The 23,892-nt window shown below is 42.5% G+C and overlaps 1 protein-coding gene across 37 annotated transcripts in view; it reads right to left on the minus strand.

Annotated features, from left to right (window-relative positions):
• Window positions 1-23,892, minus strand: part of ZBTB20 (zinc finger and BTB domain containing 20) — a 773,610-nt gene that overhangs the window by 70,323 nt on the left and 679,395 nt on the right. For all 37 annotated transcript variants that reach the window (XR_007407881.1, XM_049105202.1, XM_049105193.1 and 34 more), the window contains one exon: window positions 4,299-4,399. The gene's annotated coding sequence lies outside the window, so the exon portion shown is untranslated. The remainder of the gene's footprint in view (window positions 1-4,298; window positions 4,400-23,892) is intronic.

Raw genomic sequence — 23,892 nt, forward strand, 5'->3', positions numbered from 1 at the left:
TGGTAGGTATTAGGCATGTTAAATGCGTGGAAATTAACCAGATCGGTGGCATTTGATGTATATATTTCACACTTCTTTGCACATATTGCACACACACAGTGATGGCAATGCCTTCTGCAACATATGGAAAATAAATATTTTATCTGTGTGAGCTCTTATCAGGCTCCCGGGGCTGTTGAGAGGAGAGTGCTCTCTTCTTTCTCGCTCTCCCAATTTTCTCTCTTCACTGGGCCCCCACCCTCTCCTGCACATTAACATGCCTTCCACTTATCAGTCTGGTTGGATAGGAAAGAATTAGTCAGAACCTCCTTTTGATAAATAATTACTCAGTCATTGAATCATGACAATTTAGCCCCATGATGCCCTCCCCCAATTTTTTTTTTTTTTGAATGGTAACCATTTCTTTATTCTCTTTCCCAACAAAACACTGAAAAGGCTCAGGAGAGTGTTTGGGGAGAGGGGGCAGAGAGCAGAGGTGTAAGAAACCACCCCAGTGGAAGCCAGCTCTCCCATCAAGTAGCTGTGGGCCCTAGGCAGGTCACTGTGCTTCTCTGGGCCTCGGTGGAAATAATGGGGAAATAATACCTACCTCCTTGCGCTGATGTGAGGAGTAAATGAGATAATTCATGCCAAGCGATTGGCAGAGTGATGATGGCCCATGGTCAGTGCTCAATGATGGTAGCTATGAGACGGCATCAGTTCTATGGTTCTCATCAGCTCTGAGGAGGCACTTCCTTGGTCTTAGTAATCTTTTTCTAGTGTCAAGACTTTGGCAGGGGCAAATGGACTGTAATTGTTGCAGAGGCGGAAAGAACGTAAGGATAAGCCATCTCTTCTTCAACACTTTGATCTTACTGTATTACCTTCCTGACACCGTCTTTCTGTTCATGTGTTTGCCTTTGCTGCTGCTCTACCAAGAACTCCTCTTGAACTTGAGGATCGAGCAAGCTACACTTGGGCCGGAGAAGCCCATCGAGCCTGGGCACCATGGTCTGTTCGTCGAAGCCAACCTTTGGCACTTTCGCTTATTACGTCCTTTTACAATTTATCCTTTTACCACTTGGTCTAATGTTCCCAGACCAATTGAAGATGTTTTCATAATTAAAACATTTTATTCTCTCAATTTTTTTTTTTTTTTTTACCTTCTTGGCAAGGCTGATTTATAGTGTTTTTCAGTGTATTTCTCCCTCGCTGTATCAGTCAGGATCCTGGCAAGAAACAGCTGGCACACTCACAGGTTTTAGCTGGAGAGAGTTGAATGTAAGGACTGTACAGTAAGGTGCAGAGGAGGTAAAGGGGTGCCCGAGGGAGGGTGAAGCACCAGCACTAGCACTAGCAGCGGGTGGGGGTGGGGGGAGGACTTTAAATCTCAGCTTTCAACTGTTAAATCCAAGGGGCAAGGAAGGCATGGCATTCTCTGCGTCCAGTCAGAACTGCAGTTAGAAGGGGGTCTGGACGAATCAATACCGTGCCCTCACTCTCCTCCTCCTCGCACATCCTTCACGGATGTTCCTTTTGGCCAAATTCAAAGGGAAGCCAGAGTGAAAGAGAGCCTGGGGAGTGCAGTCCAGAAAGGCGGCCTCCTGGGCCACATACCAGGGCAGAGGAGGGCTCAGGGGTTTTGTGTGTGTGTAGAGGGGAGACTAATCAGCGGGCCGCTTCTTACTCTTCTCCCTTGCCTTTACCCTTCCCTCTCGATCTTACTTTCTGGAAAGAAAGACACAGCAAAAGAAAATGAAGTCAGTTCTCTCAGGGTCCATGAACCTATCTGGTCTATTTGCCCTTTGTGGGGGATGAAGACTGCATGTGGGCTCTGTGAGAGCCGGGATATTTGTGTGTTTTCTTTTCTTTTCTTTTTTTTTGTTTAAAGATTTTATTTATTTATTCATGAGAGACACAGAAAGAGACAGAGGGAGGCAGAGACACAGGCAGAGGGAGAAGCAGGATCCATGCAGGGAGCCTGACGAGGGACTCGAACCCCGGCCTCCAGGATCACACCCTGGGCTGCAGGTGGCACTAAACCGCTGTGCCACTGAGGCTGCCCTATTTGTGTGTTTTCTTTGCTGCCACATCCCTAGTTTCCAGAACAGTGTCCGGCACGTAGCAAACTGCCCCGTGAATTTCAGTTGGTCAAGTAAATATATTCACTTCTGCTGTGCTAGACATTATACACATATTATCTCATTTAACGATCACAACAGTCCAAATAAGTAGGCAGCTGCTTAGCATAGTTGTGCAAGCGGTGTGGGAGTGGGTAGGTTTTAAAATCTAACACTTGTCCCCTCCCTGCCCACCCCCAAGCCTTGACACCTGGCCCAGGACATGGTCAACCCTCAGGAATTTTGTGGTTAGTCCACATTTTTGTGCTTTATTCACCTTATTGCTTTTGTATCTAGCCAGTATGTAAGCTTTACTCTTGTTTCTTCTTTCTATATGAAAGAGCTGAGTTTCTGAAAAGCAGAGCCTGCAAAATTGAAAGCCCAGTCTGTCACTGGTAGGACCTGTTGCACAGGTAGGACGTGGTGTTGTGCACAGGTAAAATGCTTCCTAGGGCAGAAACGGAGGCTCACTGGTAGGTCTCCCCGTGATTTTCAGGAAACTCTAGGTTGTAATTTCTGGGTCTGGATTTGAGTTTTCTGCAGGAAGGTAGGAGTGGTAAAGACTCTTCCCTCTACCAAAGGAACAGAACCTGGGAGCCGGGATGCCTGGGTGGCTCAGCGTTGAGCACCTGCCTTCCACTCAGGGCGTGATTCCACGGTCCCAGGATCGAGTCCCACATCAGGCTTCCTGTATGGAGCCTGATTCTCCCTCTGCTTATGTCTTTGCCTGCCTCTTTGTGTCTCTCATGAATAAATAAATAAAATCTTAAAAACAAAAGAACCTGGGAACCCAGTTTACACCCTAGCCCAGTGGTGCTACTTACTCCAGTACAGTGACCCCGTAATGCAGAAAACCCCAGAACACCATCCAGATGTGGGAATTTCTAAGGCACTCCTTGCACTTCAACTTGAGGATGAAAATATACAAGTAAGTTTCTTGCATGGGTATGGAGAAATTAGTTTTTATTTTCTGTCACGTCTTTAGTTCCCAGCGCCCTGACCCAGTAGTACTGCACATCACTCTGGTGGTCCCCATCCCCGTGCTGGCCAGGCAAGCCTGCCTGCCACTCACACTCTACTACCACTCATTACAATCCTGGTGACTCAAAGCATTAAAGATGAAAAGCAATACAAAACAAAGCAAAACAGAAACTCAGACTTTGTCCCTTTGGGTGTGATTTATGCCCAAATAACTGAAGACAGGGAAAATCTGAATGTGAAAATCCTACCTGAAAGCCTAAGAGGGATGTGGCTCTCCCAGGGTTACTGTTTTCCAGTAACAGAGATGTCTGTCAAACCCCATCCCATCACCTGCCTCATACCATATATAGGAAAACCTGAGACTACAACTAGAATGAGGTGTTGTCTTAAAATATATAATTAAGTTATTTTGCATGCATAGCCTCTAAATAATTCAGATTTCTGGCTTTTTCATTTAAAAAAGCATATATTCATCTGTTACTTTTAGCAATGGTTAATGAATACTTGATATCAATCTTTCGTAAGTATCGTCCTGTAGGCATCATACCTCCCAACCCAACTTGTTTCTGCACCTTGCCTTGTAAGGGCTGTACTTCTATGTAAATGCCTGGCATGGAGGGAACAGCCTCACGCACAGAGCCATGCATCCGGAGGGCAGGGCTGAGCTGGGGGCAATGGCGAGAGACGTGGCTGAAGGAGCCCCGAGTCCCCAGGCTGGGCCATGGCCCCACAGAGTGGCGAGGAAACAACAACGCTGGCTCAGAGATGCAACTCCGACGACAGGGAGATGCCGATGAGGGAAGCCGGCTCCTGGCCTTGACCAGGGTGCCATGAAATGACAAGTAGCAGTGCAATTCAACAGAATGGCACGGAAGGTGACAAGGGGCCAAGAGATCAGGTGGGAGTTGCCACCATTCCGGGGAGGGTGCAGACGACCAAGCGGAACAGCCCCAGTCCCTGCAAAGAACATCTGGATCCGGCCCCGCACAGTCATCTGGTGAGAAGGGCATGTGCTGCTCAGGGCGGGCACCGCAGGCTGGCAGCTAAGGGCCGCTGTGGGCACCTCGGCATTGGGTCTTGCAACCTCACTGCGATCAAGACATGAAGCCATCAGAAATTTCACCTGCATTTACAATTGTGGGAGGCGGATTTTTTTTTTTTTTTTAAATCAAACTAAGTGAATTAAGAAGCCTTTCACTGGAGGCATAATGTACTCACAGTAGTTTCCAAATAAATGGTGTCACTCTTCAGGTAAATCACTCCGAGGCTTGGGCCTAGTGCAGATGTTCATTGGGGCAGGGAACAGAGAGCGGCTGCATCTAGAGCAGACAAGGAAGAAAGATAAGGCCGTTAAACGACAGGTGATGGTGACCAGTTGTGTCCATGGAGACCGAGCCCAGGGACTTGGGTGCGAGTCTGCTCCTGCCCCTTTGCACCGGCGAGTGGGACAGCAGGGGTGGTGGGGGCAGAAGAGAGGATGTGGCCCGGGCTCCGGGGGGTCTGAGATCTTCAGCAGCACCCTGTCTGTGCACACGGGCTTGATTTCGTGGTGGGGAGATGGAAGCTGGGGTGTAAGGGGGAGGTGTCCTTCCACCTTGTCACGACTGTTTCGGTGTTCTTGGCTCCACGGTAGCCTCCCCTACTTTAGTGCCCAGTTCTCTTCTGCTCTAAAAACGTCACTGAGCTGGCCACGTCTGAGCTTGTGCTGTGCCCCTGCCCCTCACTTCAAGGTCTCCGCTGTCTCCTGTGTCCTCACACGTGGCGCTCAGCCTTAGGGGCTCCCGGGCCGACCATCGTCTCCAGCCTCGCACCCAGAGGTCCATATCCCAGGCCTTGCCCTTTGGGCCACACTGAGCCCCGATGACCACATTATTCCCCAAACTGTCCTCCTTTCTCACCAGGACACCGCATTACCCTGACTTTCCTTCTACCCCTCAGCTCATCTGCCTCCTTTCCTGGCTTGTCTTCTCCCTCCTGTTCCCTAAATGTAGATATCCCTCAAGACTGTCTTCTTCATCTTTGCCTACACCCACCCTGCATGACCTCAACAATCACTTCTCCATAGAGAACACCCACATGGCTATCTTTAGTTCCTGCTTGTCTGCAGAGCTCCAGATCCATATTCTTAATAACCTCTGGTTATTGGTTCATTCACTCATTTGCTTGTTCATTCATTCATTCATTCATTCATTCATTCAGTGTTTGCATAGCATCTATCAGGCACCTGGAAAAGATGAATAAGACAGGGCTTCTCACTCTGAGAAGCTCACACCTCCATCAAATACTGCACAGGCACTTCTAATTCAGAATTTTAAAACAGAATTCATGGTCTCTCCCTGAAAATATGTTCCCATTTCCTGCCATGTTCCATTTCCTACCATCTCCACCCAGTTACTTGGTCCTACAATGGAGGAGTCAGCTTCAAGTCCTCCTTCTCTTTTGCTTCTCAATGTCAATCGATGGCCAAGAGATGTGGTTTGTGCTGAGGCTGTGCTTCCTAAATCAGTACCTACTTTCTATCCCAACACCTGTTTATCCCTCTGTCACCTATGCCAGGACTTTCATGAGAGCCTCTCAATGGCTTCACTTCTTCCGGGTTCTTTTTACTTTTAGCCCATCCTTCACACCACTACCACATTAATTTTTCTTGAATACCATTCTAAATATATCACTCCTTTGCTCTTTGCCCACTGGATTAAATTCAAACTTCTCAGTTTGGCATTCAAGGCCCCCACAATGTAGCCTCAATCTAATTTCCATTTTTTGCAGTGGAAGTGAAGTCCCACTCTTTCCCATCCAGATACCACCTCACTTATGAAGCATTTCCCAAAGGAAAGTGCCCTAGCTGAGTCCTCAGGCACTTTCTGCATGACTCGCTTTGCATGTTCTGTGAACTCTAGTAATTATTTGTGCAACTTGGCTCCCCCTCTATAAGCTCCTAGGAAGCAGAGACGATTTTTACTTTGCTTACTCTAAAGTATGCAGTGCCTTACACGGAGATTTGTGCTCAGCTGATGTCTGCTGAGCCAAAGTTAAAAGGAATCAAGATTCTTACTTCGAGTCATGGAAACTGAGACTGAATTGGAAAGACCTGAAAGCTCATCGCCTCTCATTTTTCAGATGAGATTAAGGGAACGGACTTGCTCAAGGCCACATCCTTGCTCCTGGTTGAACAGCTATCACTGATAGAAAAGGTCACAGATCTTTAAACATCTGCCAGTGCTTGCTCAGCACCAACAGGCCCAGTAGACCATCAATAGTGACCGGACCAGAGAGAATGAGGGGCTCGGGGGGGTGCACAGCCAGCAAGGATATATTGGGTCCCAAAATATAAAGAAATGTGCTTCACTTATTCACTTCAGTACACTGAAATAATAAATATCCTTTTGTAGATAAATAATGTTAAAAAATGAGGGTGGATTTAAAGAACAAGGAAGTGAACCTTTCTAACACCGTCAGCAGAAACAATTATGACAATATTGCAAATGCTACCACAGGGTGATAAACTCAGGGTGAAAACCAGGATGAAGGAATTTCTCACGCTTTACAGAAGCAGTGGGTTCAGCTGAAGTTCTTGGTGAAAACATGCCCCAGTAATTCTCTGGTTAAATTCTGACCTTGTGGAAACAGAGGCCACTGGCAATCCTGCTATTATGCGACTCACGTCAGCGTGTCTTTTCCACCTAGTTTTTGCCTGGGGTTGATCTTATAAGTTTGGCTAAATTTTCCCTGATTTTTCTTTCACTGTATCATCAATTTACCTGGGGAAAGGCATAGATGAGTGCTCCCAAGTCTGCCCTAACTTTCTTCCCTTCTTTTCCCCTCCCGATAGAAGAAGTATCATTGTTTAATCTCCTTTCTATCCTCATCCTCAAGCAGAATTCTTTCCTTTTGCCCAAAGATGAAAAGCTCTCCCCAGAAAACATGTGGGATAACGGCGTTTACCTAGGTGAGAAAACCAGACTTTGCCAGGGAATCACGGTGGTGTTTCCTTGGCCAGGAAAGCTCAGCTCTTAAATGTTAGCCCTCCAGCACTACATGACTTCATCTGCCTCTCCCAGGTGAGTACTTAACTTAGTGTTACTCACCAGAGGAAGAACTCGGTACTATGAATCAGATCCTTTTTGGCCAATATGGGGGAGCCATGCTATGCACTGAGACATCTATTCAATAGCAACACCCCAGTAGCCACGTAAATGGCAAACTGGGCTCAAGAGCTCTCTATAGTTCTTACTAAACCATCTTATGGCTGGACAGGTTATCAACACTTCACCAGACACAGCTTCCTTTCTCTTTTCTCCCCACGGCAACTACGTTAAAACGATAAAGGATATCACTGACCGATATGTCTAGTACATTGCAATGAAAAATCACCTGGAAGCATACGAATCCATTGTGTAATTAGATAAATGTGCATTTTAAATATGCCTAACATTTGGCTTAAACTGTGCATTTTATAATTAAATGGAGACATAATCTTTCTGTCCTTGAATCTAAACTCTTTCCCAGCCCCACATCCTGCTGCTGTAATCTTCCTTTCATTTTTTGGCAAACGGTCACCTCTCCCCCTCTCCTCACTTCCCTGCACGCCTCAGCACACACCTAGGGGCCTATTAATCAGAACTACTGCGTAGTGTGTCATGTTTTACTGCTTAAAGGGTGGGGATGCTCTAAAAAAGACTCGGTGAGAATGACTTCATGAGGTTTCATATTTATTCTCTTGCAATGACTTCCATATCCAATGTACATAGTTTTTAAGTCAAAGGATAATTCTGAGAGGCTGCTGGGGCTACACATTCTTCCCGGAGTCTGGAAATCCAGCTGTTCTCTGTGCCTCTTACATCATCACTGTAATAAAGAATCTGCTCTTGGAACCCAGCTGGCAGAGTTCTTGATGGTGTCAGAGGCAGAGGAGACAGTGGGTCATTTCCATTCCAGTCTGTTTTATTGTTGACGTCTCTGCAGCTCTGCCTTGGAAGCCCTTGGAGAGCAGAGCTGTTATGTAACACAAGGCCACACATCACCTCAAGGAATTTTCTGTGGAGGTCTCATTTCAATGTGGCTCTTCCCATTCTTTGGAAATCACACCAAATCATTCTAAAATGACAGATGGGGCCCCTTCATGACCAAAGCTTACAAAAAAGATAATAGTAACAATAATAGCTACCATTTGTTAGATGGCTACATTTTGTTAGGCACTGGATGGGGAATATTTTTACATGCAAATACATGCTCCTTGAATCCTCACAGCAATGCTGTGCTGTAGGTATTAGTATGCCCATTTTACAGATGAGGAAAAGTGAGACGAAGAGAGCTCAAGTATCCATTCTGTGGATAGTGAGGTCAGAATTCAAGGTCAGATCTGAGCCAGATTGCTCTGACTTTAAATCTGGGAGGAGGGAGTTGTTCTGTTTTTGTTTGTTGTTGTTGTTGTTGTTTTCCTTACTCTACAACAACTGTTCCATCACAGCGACATGTTTCTAGTTCCTACTGTGACATCAGCATAAGAAAGATGCTTATGCTATTTCCATGATGATTCAGAGCTACTGAAAAAACTAGGAGCACAGACCTCACGTGAAGGAGCTCTTTCAGCAACTATCAGTAAGTGGAGCTCCTTCCTAAGTTCCTTTCTATTTGAAGACGAGAAGATCTTTTATCGGTCTTCTCAGACTAATGAACAAATGAATCATGCAGGATTTCTGAGTCAGCATGTCTGGGAATGAGTCTGTGATTCTGCATTTCTAGAAAGCTCCCAAGTGATACTGATGACACTGGTCTGGGTACCACAGGTCTCATGTCTGACACTTGCCTTCCTACTGTTTTGGAAGGAGGAGTTCAAGCTGAACAACTTGGCTAACAGCTCACACGGCACGACTGGCTTCTGATTCTGGGCCAGTTTGTCAGGTCATCAGGCATTAGATAGAATTCAAGGAGTTTCTGGCATAGAGCACATTATGAAAAAAAATTGTTCCTAGATCCCCCAGGGCTCTACTGTACCCCCATTGGAAATTAAAATGATAATGTCTCTAACATGTAAAATTCCTATTTTTTTACATTATTGTTATTTTTAACAATAATTATCTGGTAATAATTCAAATAACACCTTTCCTCTGAGAGATTCAATGAGCTTTGCTAACCTTAATTGTCTAACAGCAATTCCCAGGTGTAGATAAAGCTGTCTCAAAGATCACAGTAAATTTAAAATTGTTCCACTTCCCTCCTTTCTTTGCCCCAAATGTAGTGATGAATTAGTGGTGGAGGTTTACTAATTGGCAAAGACCCACGTCTCATAATTTGAGGCATTAGAAATTTTATAAAGGCAAAGTAAATCTAAGAAATAGTCAGCAGAGAGGTGGTAGTAGGGCACAAAATATTGGTGAGAGAAAAAAGGAAGGAGAGTTAAGGGGAATAAGAGGATGAAGAAAGTGAAATTATAGAACTAGCCCAATGACCTTGGATGAGTCATTTAACCTCTAGGTGGCTCAGCTTTTCCATCTGTAAGAAAATGTGGATTTTATGATTTTTAAGGGTCCTTAAAACTACAGTAGTCCCTCGAGAAGAAAGATGTGGAGATTAAGTAGCTCATCAACCTGTTAAACCATTAAACCTGTAAGGAAATCTATTTGACTTTTAACTTTTTAACTAATTACCTGAAATGAATTCCCAAGTCCACATCACTAACCCCACCTCTCTGGAAAGTGGTAATAAAAACCGTTTAATAAGGCACCAAAGTCATCACGGCCAGACAAACAAGTCATCAGCCCCATCTTCACTTTCCAATGCTATAATAAATGTTTTACTTTAAAATACTTTAGGTCCTTTTAAAAAAAATTTTTTTTTAGCTCTTTAATTAATCACTAGTTAATACCCATGTCCAGAAGAAATACGTCTGATGGCTTGAAGACCCCTGGGATGGCCTTGCCAATAGAAGGTCCTGCTGTTTGTCACATTAAATCTATGTTAATTTTCTCCATAGAGACCTCTTGATTCCTCTTTGACAATTCACAAACTCTGCTAATAACACTTGCATGTCCCAGGAGACTTTGAGCTATCAGGTACAGTTGATTCTTAATTTTAAACTAAGAGATCTCTGCATCAGGTGAGAGATATCTATTTCAATACTCATATACATATCACATATCCCTATGTAGACACACACATATAGGCAGTAATAATTTTTCTGGTTTTAATGGATAACTGGCAATGGGAACTCCTTCTCTAAGTCACTTTGCACTGGAATCTTCCCCATCAGCAAGCCTGCCACAGGTCCTGGTTAGAAGGCCATTTTAAACTATGTAATGAGGATTCCAACAGGGACATGACTTATGGTGCAGCGTGTTATTTGTGTAATATCGGAGTTATCTGTACCTTGCTTCTTGCACGGAGTACATGTTCTGGACTAGTCATTACGGTTTCTGGCTAAATGGAGAAACAAGTACTGAGAAACATCAAAGTGACATTATCCTGAAGAACACACACTGCCACCGTCTCCAAGTGAACATCACTCCCCTTTTCCTGCTTCCATCATCTCTACCGTACCATTAACTGAGTGCTGACTGGGTGGCAGGTGTTTATGTTGGGCACTTTCCATACATTGTTTAGCTTTCTTTTCCTTTTTTTTTTTTTTTTAAAAAAAAGATTTAGTTATTTATTTATAAAGATTTTATTTATTTATTCATGAGAGACACGCAGAGAGAGGCAGAGACACAGGCAGAGGGATAAGCAGGCTCCCTGCGGGAAGCCTGATTTGGAACTCGATCCCAGAGCCCTAGGATCATGCCCTGAGCCAAAGGCAGACACTCAACCACTGACCCACACAGGTGTCCCTCGATTTTTTTTATTTATTTATTTATTTATTTATTTATTTATTTATTTGAGAGAGAGAGAGAGAGATATAGCGACAGAGATAGTGAGAGACAGCTCAAGCAGAGAAGAGAGAGAGAAGCAGACTCCCCACCAAGCAGGGAGTCCGATGCAGGGCATGATCCCTGGGATCATGACCTGAGCTGAAGGCAGACACTTAATTGACTGAGCCACCTAGGTGCCCTTGCTTAACTTTATTTCTTATAATCATTCCTTAGGAGTAGGAATTATATTCTGATTTTACAGATGAAGAAACTGACATTTTAGGAAAAATAAGAATATTTACCATAGTCATAGAGCCAGAGGGTAGCAAAGCAGGGCTTTAAGGCCAGGTTTTAGCCACAGAGCTCTACATCTTAATCTACACCTAGCTAGTGCTCTCCTGCCTGCATCCCACCCCTGTTCATTGAGCTCCTCGCCAGGGGTTTGTACTCAACTCTCCATCATAGTCCTCTGCTGCCTTCTTGTACCTGTTTTAACCTTTCTTCAAAACCTTCCACATTTGATTTATGTTCCCTCCCTCTACTTTGATCGATGCTTCAATCCAAAACTCATTACCATTGTTTCCATAGATCTTTACCACCATCCTTCTCCAGCTACTTTGTAGCCCTCATCTTCATTCCAATGGACTCTTTCCAGGTTTCACATTTGACATTAAGTGTTCCAACCCCAGCTGGAGAACTCCCCTTCCTCAAAGCCCAAGGAATCTCCTCTTTGCTCCTGGCCTACTAGTCGGCTCCTGCTGGCTTCACTGGATGTCTTTGTCCAGTCTGACTTTACTCCAGGATCAACCATTTCAACACTGTTCTCAAGAACGCTCCAGATTTCCTTGCTCCCTGACCTTCTGTATACAGGGTCTTTTTTCTCATGTTCTGCAACCCTGAATCCATATCACCACTTGTCATTCTCTCGCACTCTCAGAACAAAACCTGACACATGCATGTCATCTGGACCCTCACTCCTGCTCAGGGTTGCTTCTTAATACAAGCCTCCAATAGTTTTCTTAGCACGTCCTACTTTATCAAGCTTATTCTCCATTTTCTTCTTCAGTTGATGACCTTGCCTCCCACATTTGTAAGACAATCTAGACCATCCAGTGTGGTAAGCTTACTGGCTCTCATGTCCAGTATCTCTGAGTTTTCATCATTTTGTTTCCTCAGGATATACCTACACCTCTTTCCACATTCTCTTCCTATCTTGGAGGTTGTCCTCTTAACTTCTGATCTTTCTTCTTCCCTTTGGTTCTGTCAATCATATCTTGTTCTCTGTAGCTGATGACATGTCCATTTATAATAGTACCAGATTAATCATCACAATACAGTGTTTTGTCCCACCTTCAACTCCTGCCCTTCAGAATATTTCCAGGTGGCATATCTCAAGATGGGTTTTATAGAACACTAGAACTTCAAGATGCACCTCAAAGAAAGTTCCTTGTTTAAAGAAATATGGGAAACGCTGCATGCAATATGTTTCTCTTGCAAACTTATATAAGGCACATAAAGACATTAAAGGTGCTGAAGACCCCAGCACTGCCCAAACTTATTAGATTACAGACCATCCCCCGCCCTTTTCAATGGAACACTTATCGACCTCAGAATATACTTAGACAAAGATGTTTTAATGGATTTCCCTGGTTCCAAATACTTTAGCCTGGGTATGTAAGTTCACTGAATCTATATCAAATAGGCCCTCTCAGATTTCCTTTCTGTCAATACTCCATTTGGTCTAACCCAGTTGACTTACAGGGTGTCGGAAAGACTGAGCACATTTGTATTTCTGAGACCCTGAACATAGTATTTTGGCTGTTTAAAGTGCCTTTATCTCCTTTGCCTCAGCTAGGCCGTTCCTCTTCTTCAAGACCCACACGAAACGATGTATTCCTTATGAAACCTTTCCTTGTGAAAACGGTCTCTGCCCATATTGAGCTCTGCCACTCAGTGAGCACTAAAATAAATGGCTATTGTCTAACACCTATTTTCTATATTTTTGGGGAGAATGTCGATTCTGTAGGGCGTGGATCTTGTTTTACACGTTACAGAAACTCCAGCACACTATGCAGTCCTCTGTGCATGCTATGGGTCTCTAACCATAGTAAAGGTTACTGTAGATAGAGGCAGAGGACATTTGGGACATGGGTGAACAGAATGTGATTTCTGTAGCTATTGGGATAGTTTATTATGCTACAGACCCAGGTGAAATGTACTATCACCTTGTTGGGAAGAAATACCACCTACCCTCACTATTATCACCTCTTCAAATGATAACACACATGCTTTGAGGAGATGAAGAGTAGATGGAGATGAGCAAAGGCAGCTCTGTCTTTAAGTGAAAACAGGAATTTGCATTAGTTGACACCAAATGGGGAGAAGGGTAAAATCACCTAGGATCATCAAAGGACCCATGAAAGGTATCTCTGGAATGCCTCTCTACCAATGATGAGATTACCATTCATGGTCATTAAATCATGGTAACCTAATGAAGAAGAAAAGGTTGTTCCCCTATGCAGGGAAGTCAGGGGCAGTATTGTGCAAGGACCCACTGCTCACAATGTGCCTGGTATACAGAATAGACCAGGCAGCCACCTGCCGAATGTCAGAGGATTGCATGCGCTCTTCCTTCCACTCATATTCCAACTCTCTCTTTGGATCCGTGTGGAGACATATTACACTGGAGAGGTCGAGGCGGCTTGGCTACCAGCAGCACAACATGCAGCCCCCAAATGATGAATTCCCTCTTTCCCATAAACTTCTTATTGCCACAGGACATAAGAGCATACAGCAGCTATACGTCTCAGGCAAGTGCGCAATAACCAGATATTAAAGGGCTTTGAGTTTTTCAGATTAGATGTTATCTGAAGTTGGGTCTGAACAGGTTCCCTGGTCGAGAGTTCATAGTGAGTCTAGGACTAGAAATTTAATGCCTTGATACCTAGTCAGGGAGTTTTATTACGTGAGAGAAGTCAGTATAGCTTCCTTTCTTCAAACTGCAGCAACAAATGATTTCATGTTTTAGCAAAAGAGAAAATGTATTTAATTAAAGTACAGTCTGTGAAGTATTTTGCTACCTTCCTGGATAAAAAGTGTTATACAAACAAAAGATTTAGTTAAAAACTATTTATAAATGAGAATGTTTACTTATGTTTACTCTAAAATAGGTATAGACTGTATTATGTAATGTGTGAAAAATAGTAGGATAATGGTAAAGATTCTGTAAAAGAAAACTCTGTGTTGGTCCTTAGTTAAAATTCCTAAGAGTGTATTACAATATTTATTAGTAGTAGTAGTCAATGAAGAAATATTTTTAAAACTGGAATTTTTATTAGGGGAGATTTTGGGTTAGTGAAGCTAAATGGCTTTGATATTTTCTGTCATGCTCCTGTTTAGAGTTGCCTTTTTGGACAATTTACACATTTGAGAGTGAAAATGAACGGTGGCCTGCCTTTTAGATGTGTGAGAGGCCACTGGGTCAAGGCTACTGCTTTCTGAGAGCCATGGGCCATTTCTATGGTAAAATATCTTAGTCTCTTCTTTTTGTGGTAAAAATAGGTGTTTACTTTTACGTTCTGGGTTGCCCAGATAATGAAGAGTACAGCTTAGTCTAAAACCAAGGTTTTTAGAGGAAACCTCACCACCACCCCCCTTTTTTTCTGAAAATACCATGGCTGCCAAAGAGCTCTGTAGCAAGTCTGAGTAGCAGAGAACTAGGTGGAGAATCAGAAGGCCTGCCTCATCTTCTGGATCTGATAAGAACTAGCTGTTGTGACGATGGTCAAGTCAACTTTCCTGAACCTTATAAAATCAAGAGCAAGGAATCAATGAATAGCATAATTACCTTCCAGACATAAAACCTCTCACCTGTAAAACAGTATTGATTAAACATGTGTGCTTTGCCTATCTTATATGAAGTTGTGAGGCTCAAGTCAGCTGAACATGTGCAAGGACTTTGCATTCTGCGAAGTACTGAATCACTGTAGTCTCAAAGAATGAATACTGGAAGAATTAGCAATGGGTCCCCTGTGTGTGTGGGAGTTGACAGCGCAGTCCATTTCCATTCAGGTTTTTGGAGAAACGGTAATAAATCAGTCAAATCCCACTCTGTCGGCCTGCCGCAGAGCCTCACTCGAGCAAAGTTCCTTGAGTGGGTGAGCCAAACCTCCCAGTTCCAAACCTTTCTGAGCAGGAGCTCCAGAGGATCCTGAGCCACAGGGCAGGTGACAATCCCTGTTCCTTCAGTGTATCTGAAACACTGGGGAGACCCCGGGGACAGTCCGTCCAGGGAGCTGGGGAGGAAGGTCAGACTGCACTGCTCCCAAGGCCTGGTTTTCTCTCGCACGCCTTGCCAGCCCACATGATTTTACCCGGCAGCCCCAGGAGACAGAAAAGACCCAGAATGAGCAGGAGCCTCCTCTCCTGATAACCTAAGTGCTGCTCTGATTGAAAGGCAGAGGGTATCAGCAGAATGGCTGCACCGAGTCCGCATTGATTTCTCCAGCCTTTGTCTGCGTCTGGTTTCTGTCTCGTTTGGAGGTGGTTACTGTTACTACAAGCAGCATGAATCATGTCTCTGTTAAAAAACAGAGCTTCAATTGTCTTACATAACCCCTGGTAACTGAACGTCTAATAATAGCAAGCCATTTACAGGTAGGGAGTCTGTCTTCCTCCCAGACACACACACACACACACACACACACACACACACACACACACACTCTACTCCCAGTGCCTCACAGTAGAGTGAGACAGACAAGGAGGAGGCAGAAGGAGAAAGGGGACAGCACAATTGATTTTTTTTAATATTTTAAAATATATCGAGTAATCACACATCATGAGGCTTGATGATGGGTGTGTTTATGAGCTAGTTTAATAAACTGAAGGAAACAAGCGTTCTTCAAAGAATTTGAAATAGCAAGGAACCCTAAACACACCAGACAGCCACCTTCTCTACCACTCTACGACTGTATAAAAACCCCAAACCCCAAAGATGAAAGCAGGGTATAAAGGGTAGGAGCTGGGTTAGAAGTTTTGCTGGATTGGCTACTAGCTAGCACCAGATAGGTTTAATTTTCAAAGGACTTTTCCTCCTATCCTTTTGGCTTGACCAGAGAGAGATATTCCAAAGGTTCTTGGCTACAGTCACTGCATAAAATTCCAGACAGTGAAAAGCAACTGAAAACACGGCTGCCGTGGCCCACTATGCAGGTGATACAGTGTCGGGCATTGTAACCTGAGCTGCTCACTTTGGGAGAGAGAACCTTGCATCTGAAGACTTGTATTTTTCCCATGAGCATAATCTCTGCCTTGTACAACACGAGGAGGTCTTTTCATACATGAGCCCCACTCAGCCACCCGTTAAGGTGATTACCAAAAAGCAAATAATAGGACAGGCTGAAAAAAAAAACGGCTGGAAAATCATAAAGGTGAGTTTTCCTTTAAACCACCCATGTGAGGGGGGAAAAAAATTAGGCTCCAGACAGCAAATTAAAAAGTGTATGAGGGAAAAATAATATATATAAATTTGCCACATGCATGGCTTCAGTTGCTCACTACCTCATCCTGGTCAATCTGAGATCAATCACCGCAGGCATTATTTTTTGAGCATGCATTCCCCGGAGCCCCAGAACTCTAGATATCATGTAAATTGGACCCGGGGAGGACTTCATGGAAAATTGCAGATGGAGGCTACACCCTGCCACTCATTTGGGCCAGGACTACAGAAGGAAAACTTTCTTCTCTGTTTTGGTTGTTGGATAACATGAAATGGTGAACTAAGCTAGTTCAAACCAAAGAATGTCCTTGGAGACACCCACTTTGAAGACCAGCACCCGGTCTCATCTGCCACTTGACAGTTGTGTAGTGATATAAAAAAGGCATATGGATATAGTTATATGTCAAAATGGTGTGTGTTCCCTCAAAATAGGACTTTGCCGATTTTCCTTTTAGAACACTTTCTAAATCCATAAGGAAAAGAGTTTTAAATAGAAGAAAGAAGAGAAAGAATAAAAAAAGAAGAAAAGAGAGAGGAAGAGGGAGGAAAATCACTAATGTTTCCTTATCCCCACTTGCAAACCTGGTTGGAGCATATAACGAAACCTCCACTGCTGTTCTCTGATGGTCTTTGCTATGTGCCATATGGATGTGGTTTCTGGAGGAAATGAGTTCTAGGTTTTTCTCACAAATATACAAATGCAGAACAGGAGGGATCGTCACCACTACTTCACCCCACATAACAACAGGACCACAGTGGTGGGATGTGGCTGATGGGGCTAGAATCTTCTGCTTATTTCATTCACAGTTTACTGAAGTAAATTGATCTTAGAGTTGGTACAATGGTCGACTAGATGTTTTAATAAAAACAGCCACGAGACACCACTGTTTTCTTTGTAAAAGCCTTTCCCTTCTAACTACTGCGAATATATTGCTGAATGATTCCTGCTTCTGGAAGAGCAGGGGGGCCGTTGCCTCTTCTCCTCCTCTTGGCCTCACACACTAGCCTCTCCTATATGTTCATTAGGTGATTATATTTACCTGAAATTTCAGGGCACTACGTCAGCTGGTTCCTTCACAGTAGTGTGTTTGGCACCTGAGCAAGGGCCAGACGCATTTAAAATGTACAAGTGGGTTATTTTATTATTTGCATTGCAATAATAAGAGTATTTCTGGATGTTGCTGACAACTAGATCATAATAACCATATGTGTGCAATAAACCACAAGACATTGTATCAGAAGCTTAGAGTTCACATCTTCAAATAATCAAATAATCTAGAGGGTTTTTTTTTTTTTTTTTTCAAAAGAGAAATGGATGCTCCTTCCCCCCTTTCATTAAGCATTTATAGAATGCCTATTGTCAGTGATGTACTTTTTGGTCACAGAAGGGAGCTGGGCTATGCCAGGCTCTCACCATGTTCTTTCTCCTCTAACACTGAACCAAATATCAGTAAAACCAAGTACAGCTTTTTTTTTTTTTGAACCTGATAGGCAATCAGTGTGCAGTGGCTGGCCACACTGACGATGGTAGGCGCTGGTGATACTGATGGCAGTGGGAATGACGTCCTTATCAAGGCACAGCAGTTTAAGAACATCTCAGGGACAATTTGGAGGGGGTAAATGAGCAGATCTGGTCTGCTTCATGTATTCCAACAAATGTCTGGAACTCCAGAAACTTTTAAAAATCTAATCATATGATCATGCCATTTTTACAAGAATACTAAGATTCTTATGAAAAAGAGGCATATATGTTTATCTAGTAAGCTTCTCCCTATTTGGAGCATACTCAGAATACTTCTGAGAACACATTGTAATTTTTAGAATCCTTTATAAGAATCCAACAATTTATTATTGTAAACTAAACTTCAGTCCAGAGCAATTACTGGAGATGCTTGTTGACAATAAAGAGACATGAAGCAACATTGGTGGGATAAGGCAAAGTTAGAGTTCTCTAAACCCATTTCAGGGAAACTGAAGAAATGGCAGAGTGGTTCTGCTGGAAGACATCTGACTATAAATTAGAGGACCTGGGTCCCCAGGCATGTTTGTCCACTCTGCACGATCTTACGAGTAGTGAAACGTCTCTTGAGCCTCACCTCACCTTCCTCATCTGTAAAATGGGAGTGGTGGATTCGAAGTTTCTTTCTAGTTTAACATTTGCTGATTTTAAAGATGGGAAAGATGACAGAGTAATTCCCTCTTCCCCTTATTTTGATCTGTGTCTATGTGATTTGATTTAGGTTTAGGTTTCTGGGTTCTAGATGTCCCACAGTAAATAAGTCATTTTTTTCCTTGTATATGTAGGAAAATAATAGGCAAATAGTTCTCCTTTTCTCTCTATGTTGGTGTCTCCTCTCAATCAGATTGACAAACTGAGTAAGAATATGATCATCCTAGCTCTGAGGAAGGCTCTTTCTCATCCTCATCCCAGGCCCTCTCTCATGTTCATGCAAGCTTATCTGATTGGGTTATTTCTATATTTATGTCCTGGCTATTTTTTCTCTTTCAACTCGTTGAAATCTCTGGTAAGCATAGAGCTGCAAAAACAAAAACAAACAAATAAAACAAAACAGCTCTGTTTGAATAATTTACTTCAGTTTAAGCAATGTAAGAAAACACTGTAACACTCAAGGAAAAAGAAAAGCTTTTTAAAATACTCCTGTATCTTAGAAAAGACCAAATAAAATGTTACATCAATGATAGTCTCATCTGTTGTTACTGTTTTCCATTTTCAAAGAGAATGCTACATATTGGGTTTATAGTCTGTGTAAAGACATGGCTAGATCTCCCAATATTCCTCAGGCCACTGCCTCCTGGATGCCAAGGAGGCCCAGAGCATGCTGAGCTAGTTTTACGTAGACAAAGGAGCCACATAGAAAACCCGGTACCTGGAGCTTATATCATATCCTGACTAGGTGCTGCAAGTTACTCATGACTCACTCCTTTCCATCTCTCTCCTGTTCCTTTGCTGGTTTAATTCCTGACACCTAGGATGTCCTCCGTGTGACTCCCTTTCTTGCCCATGATTCCTCCTATCTTTCGAGACCCACCTAGCTCACACCCCTTTTCCAAGAAGCAACAGGCTGATCCAACTTGGGACCCAGGGATAATTTTCATGGCTGGCAAGCTGGCAAGTGATAACTAGCCTATGTGACAAGGGGAGTTACTGGGATCACCTATCTGGGAAGTGCTTGGGGAACACCAGAGAAAAAAAAGACTATGAAGACTTGCAGAGTCCTCATAAAAGGAAAAAGGGCTTTAAGAACAAGCCCAATATAGAAGCTGTGGGATGTAAGAGAAGAGCTGTAGCCTTGTAAATAAAAGTTGTGGCCTTATAAAGGAAAGTTGTAGCCTTGTACAAAAGGGATTGTTTTTGAATGGCCTGACCCTTCTTTCACTTTTCTTTTTTTTTTTTTTAATTTTTTTAATAAAGGAAGAGAAGTACTCTTTCTTGAAAGGAGCTGAGACATTGCATATAGCAACATATAGTGTCATAGGGTTTGATTGTACTAATGATGAAGCTAAACTGTCAAGCTTTTAACAGAGAGAATACGGGGCTCCGTGAAGATGGGCAGACAGAGGTATATGTGTAGAATCTGGATTTCATCTGCCCCCAAGCGCCCTGGGTCTGATGGCCACACCGTGAATTATGACAAACTCTGACGGTGCCTGGCGGGGCTGAAGTGATGGGCCATGATATATTCTGATAGTAAGAGATAGAATGAAGCTCAGAAATGCTGGATGCTGTTATATATGTATATGATTTTATTTATGTGTATATTTTTATATCTATATATACAAACATATATATTTGTATGATGTTTGGCAACCTCACTCATGGTATTCCTGTGAAGTAGGCATGTGGTAAACATAATTAGCCCATTAAACAGATGGTAGGGCTCTGGCAAATCTCACCATATTCTAAAATGGTGGAGCTGTGAGCAGGAACTGAAGAGAGAGTGCAGTTTGATGCACGGTTCACTGCAAATCTCTGTGAATTGCTACTTTCCTAAAGACAATCTGGGTAGGCTGCGTTTGGCTGAGAACTGGGGATGGTTTGGGAAGCTTTAAAAATATACAAGGGGACAACTTTTCACATTCATTCAGATATAGTATCTTCATTTTTACTTACTAGGGACATTTTTTGAAAAACAGCTTTTTATCTTAACTCATCTGTGTTCCAAGCAAACTCCCAAATTGCTGAGCAGATTAAAAAAAAAAAAAAAAAACCCACCCACATGCCAAGTAGAAACACTGGGTAAATGTGTGTATGTATGTGTGTGTGTATGTGTGTGTGTGTGTGTTTTAATTGTCTTACAAAGTGCACTATTGGAAAAGACAAAGTTGAAAAGAGGTTTGGTACCATAAACATAAACACACAGCCATCACTGTAGCACAGCAACTAGATCCGTGCCAAAGCACATGTGATCAACTTTTACTCAGCTGAAGTTATGTGGCCATGGCATTGCCACTCCATGGTACAGCTGGCTTCAGAGAGCCTATAATTAAATATTCCAGCCCAATTCTTTGTCAATTGAAATAGGGGCTGACAGACGTGAAAGGGTTACTAGAAGTTAAGACTCGAATTTACAAATGTATTTGAACTGGCTTCAAGAAGACACGAAACATCAATACATCTGGAGAATAGAACTTGCACTTGACTGTTCTTTACCATCTGGTCTCAAGAACATTTTCTGCTTGGAAGTTGCATAAGCAATGAAAAAAACACACAAACAACTTCCTGTACCATGTTTTTGGTCACTTATAATGACGCATTACAAAGTAAACCAGCTAAATATGAGCAACTGTGCCTTACGCCAGATGACACCATACATTATATAACTAAGATCAATGACAGCGAACATCTTTATTTTAAAAGATCTGTACTTGAAAAACTATTCAAGAATAAATAGCCTTCCTTCTAAGGTGTTTTTCTTAATAGTTCTGGCTAGATTCTGGGCTTTTAATGGCAGTGCAAAACTCTCTGATTTTTTCCGAATTAAAAAAAAAAAAAAAAAGAACACCACCACCACCAACAAAAAGAACCATACTGGGGAATAAAATGTCCCATATATATGTTTTAATGACATCAATTTGCCTCTTTAAGCAATAAACCACATTTTACACTTTTTTTTCCCCATGGAAAACTTTTACACATCCCCGTTTTTATAAACAGAGATGCTGACGTCATTTACATTTTTTCATATGATACAGGGTCATCCTTGTGAATACTCATCGCTCCTGTTTTTTCAGTAATACACTTTTATTTTCCTTGAGAATTGGACTCCTGCCTCAATGCTCAGTCTAACGGCCATAGACTAAGCTGTGGCCCACTATCCACTGCTGCAGCTCATTGGTGGCACTGTCCTAGTTTTTAAGGGCCATCTCCTTCCAAACCTCTATGCTAGGTATATTTTCTAGTCTACTTTGGGTTAGAATGTCAGGTACATACGTGTTACAGAGACAATATTGCTTGGAAGCAGGGTTTGGTCAGAGACTTTGGGGACACTCATTTGGGTGTTTGAAGGTCTTTATTTACTGCTTTGTTAAGGGTTGTGATTCAGAAGTCTGAACTGCCAGAAATCAAACTATGAGGTGTTATTGTGTAACACAGAGCGTGATACTTATGCTCTTTTGTTGCAAGCATTCTCATTTTCAAAGAAGTAGCTCAGTTGCGATGACTGGGTGGCTTAGTTGGTTGGGCGACCAAGTTTTGGTTTCAGCTCAGGTTATGGTCGAGGGGTTGTGGGATTGAGCCCCGTTTTGGGCTCCGTGCTCAGTGGAGAATCTGTTCGACATTCTCTCTCCTTCTCTCTCTGCCCCCCATCCCTGTGCCTCTGCATACTCTCTCTTTCTCTAAAATAAATCTTTTTTTTTTTTTTTTAAGATTTATTTATTTACTCATGAGAGACACAGAGAGAGAGAAGCAGAGACACAGGTAGAGGGAGAAGCAGGGCTCCTAGCAGGAAGCCCGATGCAGGACTTGATCCCAGATCCCGGGATTATGCCCTGAGCCAAAGGCAGATGCTCAACCACTGAGCCACCCAAGCATCCCTAAAATAAATAAAATCTTAAAAAAAAAAAACAAACCAAAAATAAAGAAGTTGCTTAGTAATCCATTCTTTAAAAAAAAAAAAAAAACTTTTTGTTTTGTTTTTTAGAGAGGGAGTGGGGGAGAGGAGAGAGGGAGTGGGGGAGGGGGGAGAGGGTGCAAGGGAGAAGGAGAGAGAGAATCTCAAGCAAGCTCAAGGCCTAGGGCAGAGCCCCAGGTGGGGCTCCATCTCATGACCTTGAGATCATGACGGGGCTCAATCTCACCATCCTAAATTCATGACCTGAGCCAAAATCAAGAGTCTTGGGCTTAACCAACTGAGCCACTGAGGCTCAGTAATCTATTCTTGTTCACTTTGCTTATAGGTTTCTGACCCATTCCACTTCATTCATTTCATTTCTACAGGCAATGCGACTAACGTGATCACTTTGAGAAGTAAAGAAATACTACACTTTCTTAGGGTAAAGTGAGAGTCTTGGAAATTCATCACAGGGACAAAAGCAAAGACATATAAGCAAGTGAGAACATTTCTCTGGACTTCCAGTTTTTCCCTAGATTTTGAACAGGACTCTGGCCTCACTGAACACATGAAAAGATTTTAAAATTTGTGAAGCTATTTATATTAATTTAAGTGTTCAGAAAAGTAACATCTGATCATCTTTTCTCCTTTTCCCTCAAGGGCAAATCAGCATAATTCACAATCTGTGATGGTTAGGATAGGGATTGTGTTGAAATTTACCTTTTCCCTATCTCTGAAAACACAGATTTTTAAGCAATAGAGATTTTTAGTTTTCTAAGAAAATAGCGTTAACGTTGGGGAAGGAAAAGAGAGAACCATGTTTAACCTATAGGAGGGGGAAAAACTTCTTAAATATTTTAAAATACGCGTATGTGATAAGCTGTCGACAATTTTTATTTTGAAGTCAGTTCTCAAGAAACTCTAGTTGTTAACAGTTTGAAATCTCAGTTCAAACTACATAAAAATACTCCATGAGGATTCATACTTTCAGCTAATTCAGATCAGTTGTCTATTTTCTAGTGGGTCTGAACTGGTGAAGTTTTACAAAATAAACATCTTTAGCTTCCTAGAGTTACATTTTGTACTCGTTTGATTTGTTAATTTTTGTAACACGTTTATACAATTAAAAAAAATACTACGAAGAGCTAGCTCTACTTGTTACAGATTATTTTTGGATAAAGAGAGTTTTCGAGAAAGTGTCGATTTTACAGCAGCCAAGGTTATTGGAGACTAAAGCAGAAATTCAGGCATAAACTGGTCTACCAGTTTTCCACAATATCATCTGAGGACATGGTTAATGAGTTCCGAAATTCATTCACAACATTGTTAATCTTTTAGGAATCTCATAACCTTGCCTGACCTTTCCATAATCGTGAGAGAAAATTAGAACCAGT

This window comes from Canis lupus, chromosome 33 (genome assembly GCF_003254725.2).
Source record: "Canis lupus dingo isolate Sandy chromosome 33, ASM325472v2, whole genome shotgun sequence".
NCBI lineage: Eukaryota > Metazoa > Chordata > Mammalia > Carnivora > Canidae > Canis > Canis lupus.